General features: G+C 36.3%; 2 pseudogenes; both read left to right on the top strand.

Moving 5' to 3' along the window:
- Positions 1–344: 344 nt before the first annotated feature.
- LOC112413269 (cytochrome b5 pseudogene) lies at positions 345–670 on the top strand (annotated as a pseudogene).
- Positions 671–5,346: 4,676 nt separating this feature from the next.
- Positions 5,347–5,506, top strand: LOC112413271 (uncharacterized; annotated as a pseudogene).
- The last annotated feature ends 5,598 nt before the right edge of the window (positions 5,507–11,104 follow it).

Below are 11,104 nucleotides of genomic sequence, written 5' to 3'. Positions count from 1 at the left end.
TTGTCTGGCACATAATAAGAGCTCTGTGATTAGTTTTTGAACGAATATATAAGTGAATGGGCATATTTAACTGCTTTGGGGTTCTGTGGTATATTCTTCATTGGGAGTCTCACGGTGGATTCTAACATCTAGATGATGTATGCTTGGCTTATGTACTTAACATTTTGAATGCTGAGCCAGCTATTTACTGATTGTCATTGTCCATTTAAAAACATTAAGGGGGCCCAGGCACGGAGCCGGGCTGTGGGGAATGTCCCGGGACAAGTTCGGGGAGACACCGGCTGTACTCGGCCTGGCTTGGCTCCGCTGCTCCCTTTAGGGCCCGAGGCTCGCAGCGCTCCCAAATGGCCGAGGAGTCCTACAAAGCCGCGAAGTATACACGGCTGGAAGAGATCCAGAAACACAACCACAGCAAGAGCACCTGGCTGATCCTGCATTACAAGGTGTACGCTTTGAGCAAATTTTTGAGATGCTTGAGAATTGTCCAAAATTGTCCAAAATTATCACCGGGGAGCTGCATCTGGATGACAGGTCAAAGATAACCAAGCCTTCTGAAACTCTTATTACTACTATGGATTCTGATTCCAGCTGGTGGACCAATTGGGTGATCCCAGCTATCTCAGCACTGGTTATAGCCCTGATGTATCACTTCTACACATCGGAACACTAAACATGTTCTCAGAGGCCAGTGGAAGAAAAGACTGCTTTGGTCCGGGGAGAAAGAAGCCACCGTTAACTGCTTCAACTGAACCCTTCACCTGAAAATGATTTGAATACACCTGTTTTCCTTTCCTCCTACATTAGACACAAAACAAACCAAAAACAACTATTCTTTCTACTCCTGAACTTTTAGAGTGTGCCTTTTTATCCATCAGCTTTGTTTTGATGTTCCACCACTATGGCATTTGCTTATTGTGGGCACAATCTTTTAAAACATACCACCATGTTTGGCTGTCTATTTGATATGTAATTGTTTTTAATGTTTGGAATCTGATTGTTTGGCGGTCATTTAATGTGTTAATCTTTCAGATCCAAGTTGTCTGTCTGATGTGAGCAGGGGCGTCCTTGGATCTCTTCTTGTGCTGCTTCATCTAATTGAATAATAAGGTATTGCATGTTTCCGGTGTCATTTTTTTGTTTGTTTTTTGTTTTCCAAGGAAATTAAGGAAGGCGCAGAAATAATAGCTTAAAGATTTCTAGTAATTGTTCTCCTTGAACAATCATATAGATGATAAAAAGAGAAAGTGGCCTGCAAGACCTCGAAAAGATACTCCATCTTTTCTTTGATTAAAAACACCAGCCACATCAACAAAAGCCTGTGAACCATGAGAGAACATTACCACTGTCCCTTCTCTCAGCTTAAACATGTCATTCTGAAGAGATTCTCAGTTATACAGTTTCTCAGGTTTTATAGACTCCTCCTTCAGAGCTGAAAACTGTTTACATGCTCCTATAAAGAAATGCTGATTCCCTAATTTGTAAAAAACACATATTTGAAAGAGATTGTGGGACATTTGGAATCTGATTTTTGAAGAAATTTAGCTCTGGTGTTGGGCCATGAAGAACTTTGGTGTGGACTGATTCAGTGGACTGGTTCAGTCATCCCTTATTTGTTTATTATTCTCTGCCCAGTGCTTTTTTCTTTAAATGTCGAAACTTGAGAGATGAATTTATAGACTTGAAGTACTTTGTAGTTAGCTATGATTGTCCATTGGCCTGCTAGCCGACTGATGAGCCATGGAGTTATTCAGAAATAACTAAACACATTGGAAAGGAATGTGTTTAAATTACAGAGCATAGATTTTTATAATCAATGACATGTATCACCCTCTGCCTTTTTTGTCACTGGAAGTTAGAGCGAATGTAGGAGGGCAGTGGGGCAGCTGACTCTATCACATGGGAAAGTACCTTGCAGAGGAATCCTTTGTTTAGATTTTAACAAACGTAAGCCTGGAACAAAAAAAAAAATTAAAAAAATAGAAAAATCAAAACATTAAGGGATTTTTACTACGATCAGGTTTGCTTTAAACTTTTATAGGTCAAGATTTTCACTGAATAGTGCCTGTCTCTTCAAAATATCTATAGACTTTGTATCTTCTGTCTTATAGTGTTATCACTTTATTTGGACTGATAATTTGAAATTAGAAACTTTGTTTTACATAGCTGTTTATCTTGTATATAGCTTGGGTTTCATATGTATGGACTGCGTAAATGATAAGAGATATATAAGTGATCATGAGACATGACTTAAGCCTACAGGGATATGTTACTTTTGCATCCAAATAAATGAGTTTGGGCTAAGAGGTCCAGTAAGTGACTAAAACTTAGTCTAATCTAAAATAGACAAGTTATAATTAATAATATCACTTGTAAAGCTGCTTGAATTAGGCATGTCTTGCTTCACAGTTATTATACCACTGTGATATCTCAAACAGCAGATTCTATACGCCCATATTAGCAGAAAGTTTAGTGTTCGCTGGGTTGCCCACATTGGATATTTCTAAAAACCCTGGAGGAAAACTCTTATTTCCCACAATTCTCTCTCATTGTTGCTTGTCTTCATGGCAAGGCATCTTATTGCAGACGAATTCTACAATCATTCCAAAACTAGATTGTCTGTCCAACGTTCCTGACTCTGCTTTGCTCGTGGGCCTGTCTTAATTTCCCCAACCCAGTTACTATCAAGCAGTAACATTTAAGGGACTCTACCAAGGAACTTGGGTATCACAAAATGGTCACAGCCAACTCTCTCATTAATTCCCACCTGTTCTAGCATTGTGAAGATTGTTTATCTTCTGCTCTCCTTTCCCTGTTCCAGCAAGTGGAACTCCAAATCCCAAATCCCTCACTCAGTTTCAATTGATATCTTTATGGAGATATCTGATAGATTGAATTATTGGACCCAATTCTTCACCACTTCTTGTATCTACACCCTCTGCCTTATAGCTTTATATTCTCTCCTACTAAAGTCTCTGCCTCTTGACTTTGACTCGGACATGTGTTTTGCTTTGGGTTGTAGGATGTTAGCAGCTGCAATGCAAAAATTAGCATTTTTTTTGGTGAAGCAAAACCAACCCAGGTGACTCACAGATCTGTGAAAATAAAGAACTTTTGTTTCAGTCACTGTGTTTTGAGGTTGTTTGTTATGCACCATTATTGTGGCAAAGGCTAATTTATACAAGATGTAAGTCTTGCCATGGTAAAGTCAAATATTGACATTTTTGTGCAAAGTAGTTTGGCTACTTATGGCCCCTAGTGTCCCCATTCCAGAGTAGCGTTTTGGCTTTACTTTTGCATAATCAAAATGCATGTTAGAATTCTTTCTCAAAATAAAAAGTTTTCCTATAAAAGTGAAGAAAACCAAAAACTACTTTTAAATGGCCACTTTTCCATCTCTGAAAAAAAAATTAAAAGCCTTGCTGAACTCTATGCTCCAGATGAAAACCCAGATTTGTCAAAAAGGTTCAGAGAAGAAGTGGTATTGTTGATGATTCTGAAAGCCTGGATAGGATTTGAGTTGACAGATAAGAGATGGGAATATATTTTAAGTAAGGAGTGAAATGAACAAACTGTGATGACTAGAAAGCATGAAACTCATTCAGAACCACTTAAATCATAATTTACTTTACAAACATTTATAAATATAATTTTTAAAAAACCTTAAGTTGTGAAAAATGAAGGTAATCTATTATTGAACTCAAAGACCAGTCAATACTAATAGAACTTCTTCAGGGTATTGAAGAAAGTACAAGTACAGTGAAGATTTGCCAAAAAAAAAAAAGAGCTATTTTAATCAGTATGTTGAAGACGTTAAGTAGACACATTCCAATGCCAATTCTATTACTACTTTAATCCTATTGTCCCCAATTCTCCTAGAAATTCCATTGAGATTTGCTTTGATTTATATCAGCATTCTGTATGTCATTATTTCTTGTTTCTCAGACTTAGCTTGAAGCATATTTGAATCACATGGGTTCAATATATTCCATCTACCATTTGTCTTTAGGCCCTAATACCTTGGTTTGCATGTAGCAGGTGCTCAAAATAGTTTCTGTTATTATTTTTAATTAATATTTATATTATTAGCAATAGCTAATCACATTGATTCATCATCTCAGTTGCTCTGTGAGGTGGGTACCAAATTTAAGTCAATATTTTTGGTTGAAGAAACTGAGTCATAAAGAGATTAAATGATTAAGAGATGAAGTACCAAGTCACACTGGGAGTAAGTGGCAACACCATGACTCAAGTTCAGATCTGCCTAACACCAACACCAAGCTATTTTGAGTTGAACTGATGCACATGGTTTGAAAGACCATATGGAAACTACTGTATACAAGCCATGGACAAATATCATTGTAATACAAAGAGATGTGTTATACATTATATAAATGTATGTTTGTGAATGTGTATATACAGGGTGATTTGCCTTTCTCACTTCCTGATGATAAAACTTGAAGAATAATTGTTTCTGTGACACATGAACTGCAAATGTATTTTTTTCATTTTGCAGACCCTGGAATGCTCATTTACCTCTCTTCAGCTTGGGAGTTACAATGCGTTCATAGCTAGCAAGAGTGAGCTACTGCTGCCTTAGACTCAGTGCTTAAAGAATCTCAAAAAAAATTGAAATTCCTACCTTTATTCAAGCTTGTCAGGAAATCTCCCTATAGCCCTTTGTATTTGAAAATGCATTATAGTTTTTTTAAAGCACGTGGGAAATGGTTTTACATTTTTTCAGTTGCACATAAAATCACTTTATGAGCTGCCAAATGAAAACTGAGAAAGCTCAGTGAATGGGGATGCCTCCTTCAAAATCTATGTGAACTGGAGGTGCCGCGTTCTCTGCTTACATGGCTAATATGGTTACTTTTTCTCTTCATTTCACCCCTAACTAGAAATTAGGAATTCTTTAAGACATACCCATTAGTTAAAGTGAGACATAACCAGTGCTTACTAGCAGAAAGGAGACAATGAATATCCCTCCAAAAGCTATTCTCACACAGGAAGGGTTGAGAACTGAAATGGAGCTGTATTGGAGCCAAGGTTTTTTATGCTATTAAAATTAGTCTGGTATTAATCTAAACTAGATTATTTTAAGTTAAGATGTTTATTGTAATCCCCAGGACAACCACTAAGAAACTAACTCCAAAAATACAGTAAAATAGACAACAATGGCACACTAAAAAATATCTATTTAACACAAAAGAAAGCAGTGACAGATCAACCAAAGAATAAAAAAGACATAGAAAACAAATAGAAAACGGCAGCTCTAAATCCTACCTTGTCAGTAATTACATTAAATACAAATGGATTAAACATGTCAATTAAAAGCTAGAGGTAGTAAGCTTTGCGCAGTGGCAGTATTGTAGCCAATGAGGTTTATCCGAGGCGCGATTATTGCTAATTGAAAAGCTAGAGATAGGAGTGAAGTAAGTCAGAAAGAGAAAAACAAATACCGTATGCTAACACATATATATGGAATCTAGGGGAAAAAAATGGTTCTGAAGAACCTAGGGGCAGGACAGGAATAAAGATGCAGACGTAGAGAATGGACTTGAGGACATGGGGAGTGGGAAGGGTAAGCTGGGACGAAGTGAGAGAGTGGCATGGGCATATATACACTACCAAATGTAAAATAGATAGCTAGTGGGAAGTAGCCTCAAAGCACAGGGAGATCAGCTCGGTGCTTTTTGACCACCTAGAGGGGTAAGATTGGGAGGGAGACGTAAGAGGGAGGAGATATGGGGATATATGTATATGTATAGCTGATTCACTTTGTTATAAAGTAGAAACTAACACACCAATTATACTCCAATGAAGATGTAAAAGAAAAAAAAAAAAAGCTAGAAGTAGAACAGATTTAAAAAAATAATCCAACTGCTTGATGCCTACAGAAGACATACTTTATACTCAAGGATACAAACAGATTGGATGGAAAAACTACACCATGCAAGCAATAACCAATAGAAAGCTGGAGTGGCTATATTAACATCAGAAAGAAAAAATAGACTTTAAGACAAAATCTGTTACCAGACATAAAAAATATTATAGAAGTTTCAATCTATGGTCAATCTGTCAGGAAGACATAACAATTATAAACCTATATGCATCTGACAACAGAACCCAAAGTACATAAGCAAAAATGGACAGAACTGAAGGGAGATAGACAATTCAGCAATCATAGTTGGGGAGGCCTCAACATCCCATTTCCAGTGAAGGACAGAATAGGCAGAGGGTCAATACGAAAATGTAAGACTTGACCAACACTATAAACCAACTAACTAGACCTATCAGACATATATAGAACATTCCAATCAACAGCAGCAAAATACACATTCTTCTCAAAGTCACATGGAACAGGCTCCAGGATAGACCACATGTTAGCCATAAACAAGTCTCAGTACATTAAAGAGGACTGAACTCATACAAAGTATATTCTCTGACTGCAATGGAATTAAATTAGAAAAAAATATTAGGAGGAAATTTGGAAAATTCACAATTATATGGAAATTTTTAAAAGCACACTCCTAAAAAACCAATGGGTCAAAGGTGAAATCATAAGGGAAAGTAGAAACTACTTTGATAAAGTATACATCATGTTGAAAACCATGGGATACAGCTAAGTCAGTGCTTAGAGGAAAATTTATAGTTGTAAAGACTTATATTTAAAAAGAAAGATCTCAAATCAATAGCTAAACTTCCACCTTAGGAAACTAGAAACAGAAGAGTAAACCCAAAACAAGCAGAAGGAAGAAAGAAAAAGAAGACGATTTTTCCAATGTAAAGAGAATTAGTGATTTTTCTATAAACTCTTAGTGAAATTTTTCATTTGAAGAGCTAACTGTAATTTATAAGTACAGAGATTATTATAAATTTTATTTAATGATTATAAAAGTAATACTTGAAGATTGCCTAGAAGTATTTAAAATATCACAACCTAGAGTCACTCATCATTACCACTTTGGTACATTCCCTTCCAACCTTTATTCTAGGCCCAATGAATAAAACCTATATAGTGGACAGGGTATATATACATGTCTCTCTATATTTTTTCACTCAATAGTTAATTGTAAATTTCCCTGGTTACTAATATTTCTTTGAGATAATTTCAATGGCTGTATAATAATGTCCCCTGCACATACAACTTAATTTATTGAACCATTTCTATATTTTTGGACATTTAGATTGCTTTTAATTTTTTTTCTTAGAATAAAGGTCTACATGTGGGATTACTAGGTCAAAGATTAAACTTTTTTAAAGCTTTCAACTATTGTGATTTGCTTTTTAGAAAGAACATACCAATTTACATTACCACTAGCAGTGTACTAGAATACCTGTGGAGATAATATTTTCTGAATCCAAGTTTAGTCACACAATTTGACAAGTACTAATATATTTACAGAATCAAAAATTTTAAATGTTTAAAGTCAAGGTCATTCCAGAAAATTTAGGGCATGATTTTAAAAATCAATAAAGTAATTATTGCTTTCCTTTTCACAGATGACCAAAATACTACTAAATTGAGTTAAAATGTTTTGCTATATCTACTTATTAAATCTAGAGGTGGAATTTAGAGTCTTTGTGTTCAACCCCCTAAATTTACAGACCAGTGAACTCAAGCCTTGTGAGTAATGTACATCTTGTAGCTATGTTCATGACTTAGCCAAAGGCCAGTGCACTTTGATTTTAAACAATATTTTTTAAAAATACAAGTAAATGTGAATACACTCCTGTGAAAATTCAAGCATTACAGAGATAAATATAGATATCCCTATCGTTCATCCATCATCTATCTATCTATCTATCATCTATCTGCTTATCAAGAGAGATAAAGTGAATATCCCCTCCATCCTCTATCCTCAATTTCACTCTGCTTCTCAAAGGTTTAGTGAGGATCCTTCCAGACATTTTAAAAATTCTTAAACTATAAGTTTCCATTTAAATGTTTATTTTAGTATATCTTCAACTTGTGTTTTGTTTTGTTTTTTTTCTTTTCTTTTTTTCACTTAACCATATGTTCTGGAGATATTTTCATATCAGCACATAGAGATCTGCCTGTATTTGTATTTTTAACTGCTACCTGCTAACACAGACATAATTTACTTAAAAATCCTTTTTTGAGGTGTATTTCATTTGTTTTAATCTCTTGCTTTCATAAATGATGCTGTAATGAACGTCTCTGGACATACACTTCCATACAAATGTGCAAGTTTTCTGTAGGATAGATAATCAAAGGTCAAATTTCTGCGTTAGCAGGTTTGCATACACAGTTGTCCCTCAGTATCCACGGGGGATTTGCTCCAGGACCCATCAGGATGCCAAAATTTGTGGATGCTCAAGTCCCTTATAAAAAATGGTGTAGTATTTGAATATAACATAGGCATATCCTCCCATATACTTTAAATTGCCTCTAGTTTACTTATAACACCTAATACAATGTAAATGGTATGTATATAGTTGTAAATACAATGTACATGCTATATAAATAGTTGCCAGTGTGGCAAAGTCAAATTTTGCTTTTTGGAATTTTCTGAAATTAAAATTTTTTTCCGCATATTTTCAATTCGAGGTTGGTTGAATTTACAGATGCAGAAATCTGTGAATACGGAGGGCTGATTGTACTTCCGAACTCTCCTTCAAATAGACTAGACTATCACCATTAATATGATAGGCAGAATATGCTCCCTCCCAAAGATGTCCACGTCCTAATTCTGAGAACCTGGGAATCTGTTACCTTATCTGGCAAAAGGGACTTTGTAGATGTGACTAAGGTTAAAGACCTTGAGATGGGGAGATTATCCTGGATTATCTGATTGGGTCCAATCTAATCACATGAATCTTTAAAAGCAGTGAATCTTTCCCAGCTGTGATCAGAGAGAGATGTGACTACAGCAGAAGAATCATCAAAAAAAATGCAACATTGCTGTGTTTAAAGATGGAAGGAGTCCAGGTATGCTGGTTTCCTCTAGAAGCTGGAAAAAGCAAGGAAATGGATCCTCCTCAGAGGTACCAGAAAGGAATGCAGCCCCGTCTGACACCTTGATCTTAGCCCAGTGAGACTCTTATTGGACTTCTAACCAACATAAGGTAATAAATTTGTGTTGTTTTAAGCAACTAAGTTTGTGGCAATTTGTAACTGCAGCAATAGAAAAAATATGTAATTTAAGAGAATATCCATTCCTTGAAATCCTCAACATTAGGTATTTATCATTGTTTTTAACTTTTGCAAGTCTGATAATCAAAAATGGTGAGCCACTATTGGTTTCATTTGAATTTCCCTGATTCCTGATGAGGCTCAGCTTCTTTTCATAAATTCTTAACCTTTTGAATTTCTTTTGTGACTTGGCAGAGACTAACCTAGTATCATTCTTCTTTTGGATTGTTTGGCATTTCTGATTGATGGGTAGAGTCTCTTTTATATTTTTACATTCTGATATTAGTATTTTATAGCCTTTGCTTGTTACATATGTGCCAAATATTGTTTCCCAATTTGTCACTTTACTTGATCGGAGTTGCTTGACCTGCCTCACAATTTCCTAGCTCATCACTCAGTGCTGTCTATGGGTAAACACTGCCTGCAAGTGCCATACACTAATTATTGAAATGGGAACCATCTGTGCTGGTGGACTCTCCCAAGGCTGAATAGATAAAAATACTGCCTAACTCTGTGGAGGAGAGTTTTACTTGTCTGTTTGTTTGTTTATTTGTTCATCTGTCTGTTAATGGAAAGGTAGAACATAATGGTGAAGGTTGCTCTCTTAAGGAAAGAATCCACAAATCCTATAAAATCAATGAATTAAAGTTGACAGATTGATTCAGATGATAAGACTTTTTTCCCTTCAGATACTACATGACCTATTGTACTGAACAGTTGAGCCCTTGGCCAACATGTGTTTAAAGCCAGCCCTATTCTGTTCTCACTCTATTCTGTTCTCACTAAATCAAAACTTTAAAAAGGAAATGTCTTGGGAACCTAGGAGAGTCAGTTACATTTAAAACACAATACATGACTAAAAAGATTAAAAACTAAAGCTAATATTTACTTATGGATTACTATGTGCTAAGCTTCTCACTGAATCCTCACAGCAATTCCATAAGAGGGGTATGGTTATCCAGTTAAATAGATGAGAGAACTGAGGCTCAGAGAGGCAAGCAACTTGCCCAAGATGGCATTAAATTATAGAACCTGAACCAGATCTGACTCAAAAGTCTTAACCACTATAACTATGCCAGAAATCACACCTGATATCAGACATCACATCTGATATCAGACGTCACATCTGAGTCTTAACTATCCTACAGTAAAAACTTTCCAGTAATCTGAATTAGTAAAACATTCTGAATTACACTTTGTTTAATTACTCGAGGATATACACAGAAATGAGGAACCAGGCTATAGTGTCCAGCAGAAGAGGATTTTAAAAAAATACTTGATTGAATAGACAGCAGTGATTTATCATTAGTCACTGGCTTATCAGTTGATTACCTGTTGATGGATGTTTCTGAAATAGTGAAGGGTGCTTGAAAAGTAGCTTTCCCCTTTCCTCTGCAATCTTATTTACCCTATAATTTGCAAAGTAAATCTTTTATTCAAAGGTAGTAAATACAGGAACTTCATTATAGCTCCTGTCTGATTTATCTCAAATGCAGGATTTGTGAATGGTTTAACTGTTAGGTCTTGCATTCCTGATTCCTGGTTTCTCTTTGACGGACCTACTGGGAGGTGGCAGTGGGGGCTGATGGGGAGAAGGCAGTCAGCAGCAAGTGCGACAGACAGAGTGCACTGACTGCTTTCTGGAGAGAAAGATCCATTCTGGGGCATTTACCATTTACCAAAGATCCATTCTGGGGCATTTACCAAAGATCCATTCTGGGGCATTTACCGCCCGTTCAGAAGCTGTCAGAAAGCCTGGGGCTGGCCTTACCCTCCAGTCCTCCTGCCCTGAGGGGCTCCAAGACGAGCTCACACAGAGCCACTTCAGCACGCACCCCGGCCTCTACATTCCCTTCACTTATCTCACAAAATATAAGCGTCTCTGCTCCCAGAAAAGGTTAAATCAGCCTCTTCAGTAAAAATTCCTTTCCCGGTATCTTTCCAGAA

This window comes from Neophocaena asiaeorientalis, unplaced genomic scaffold (genome assembly GCF_003031525.2).
Source record: "Neophocaena asiaeorientalis asiaeorientalis breed wild unplaced genomic scaffold, Neophocaena_asiaeorientalis_V1.1 scaffold63, whole genome shotgun sequence".
Classification (NCBI taxonomy): Eukaryota; Metazoa; Chordata; class Mammalia; order Artiodactyla; family Phocoenidae; genus Neophocaena; species Neophocaena asiaeorientalis.
Note: the sequence above shows the minus strand (reverse complement) of the source record. Positions and strands in the feature narration are given on the sequence as shown.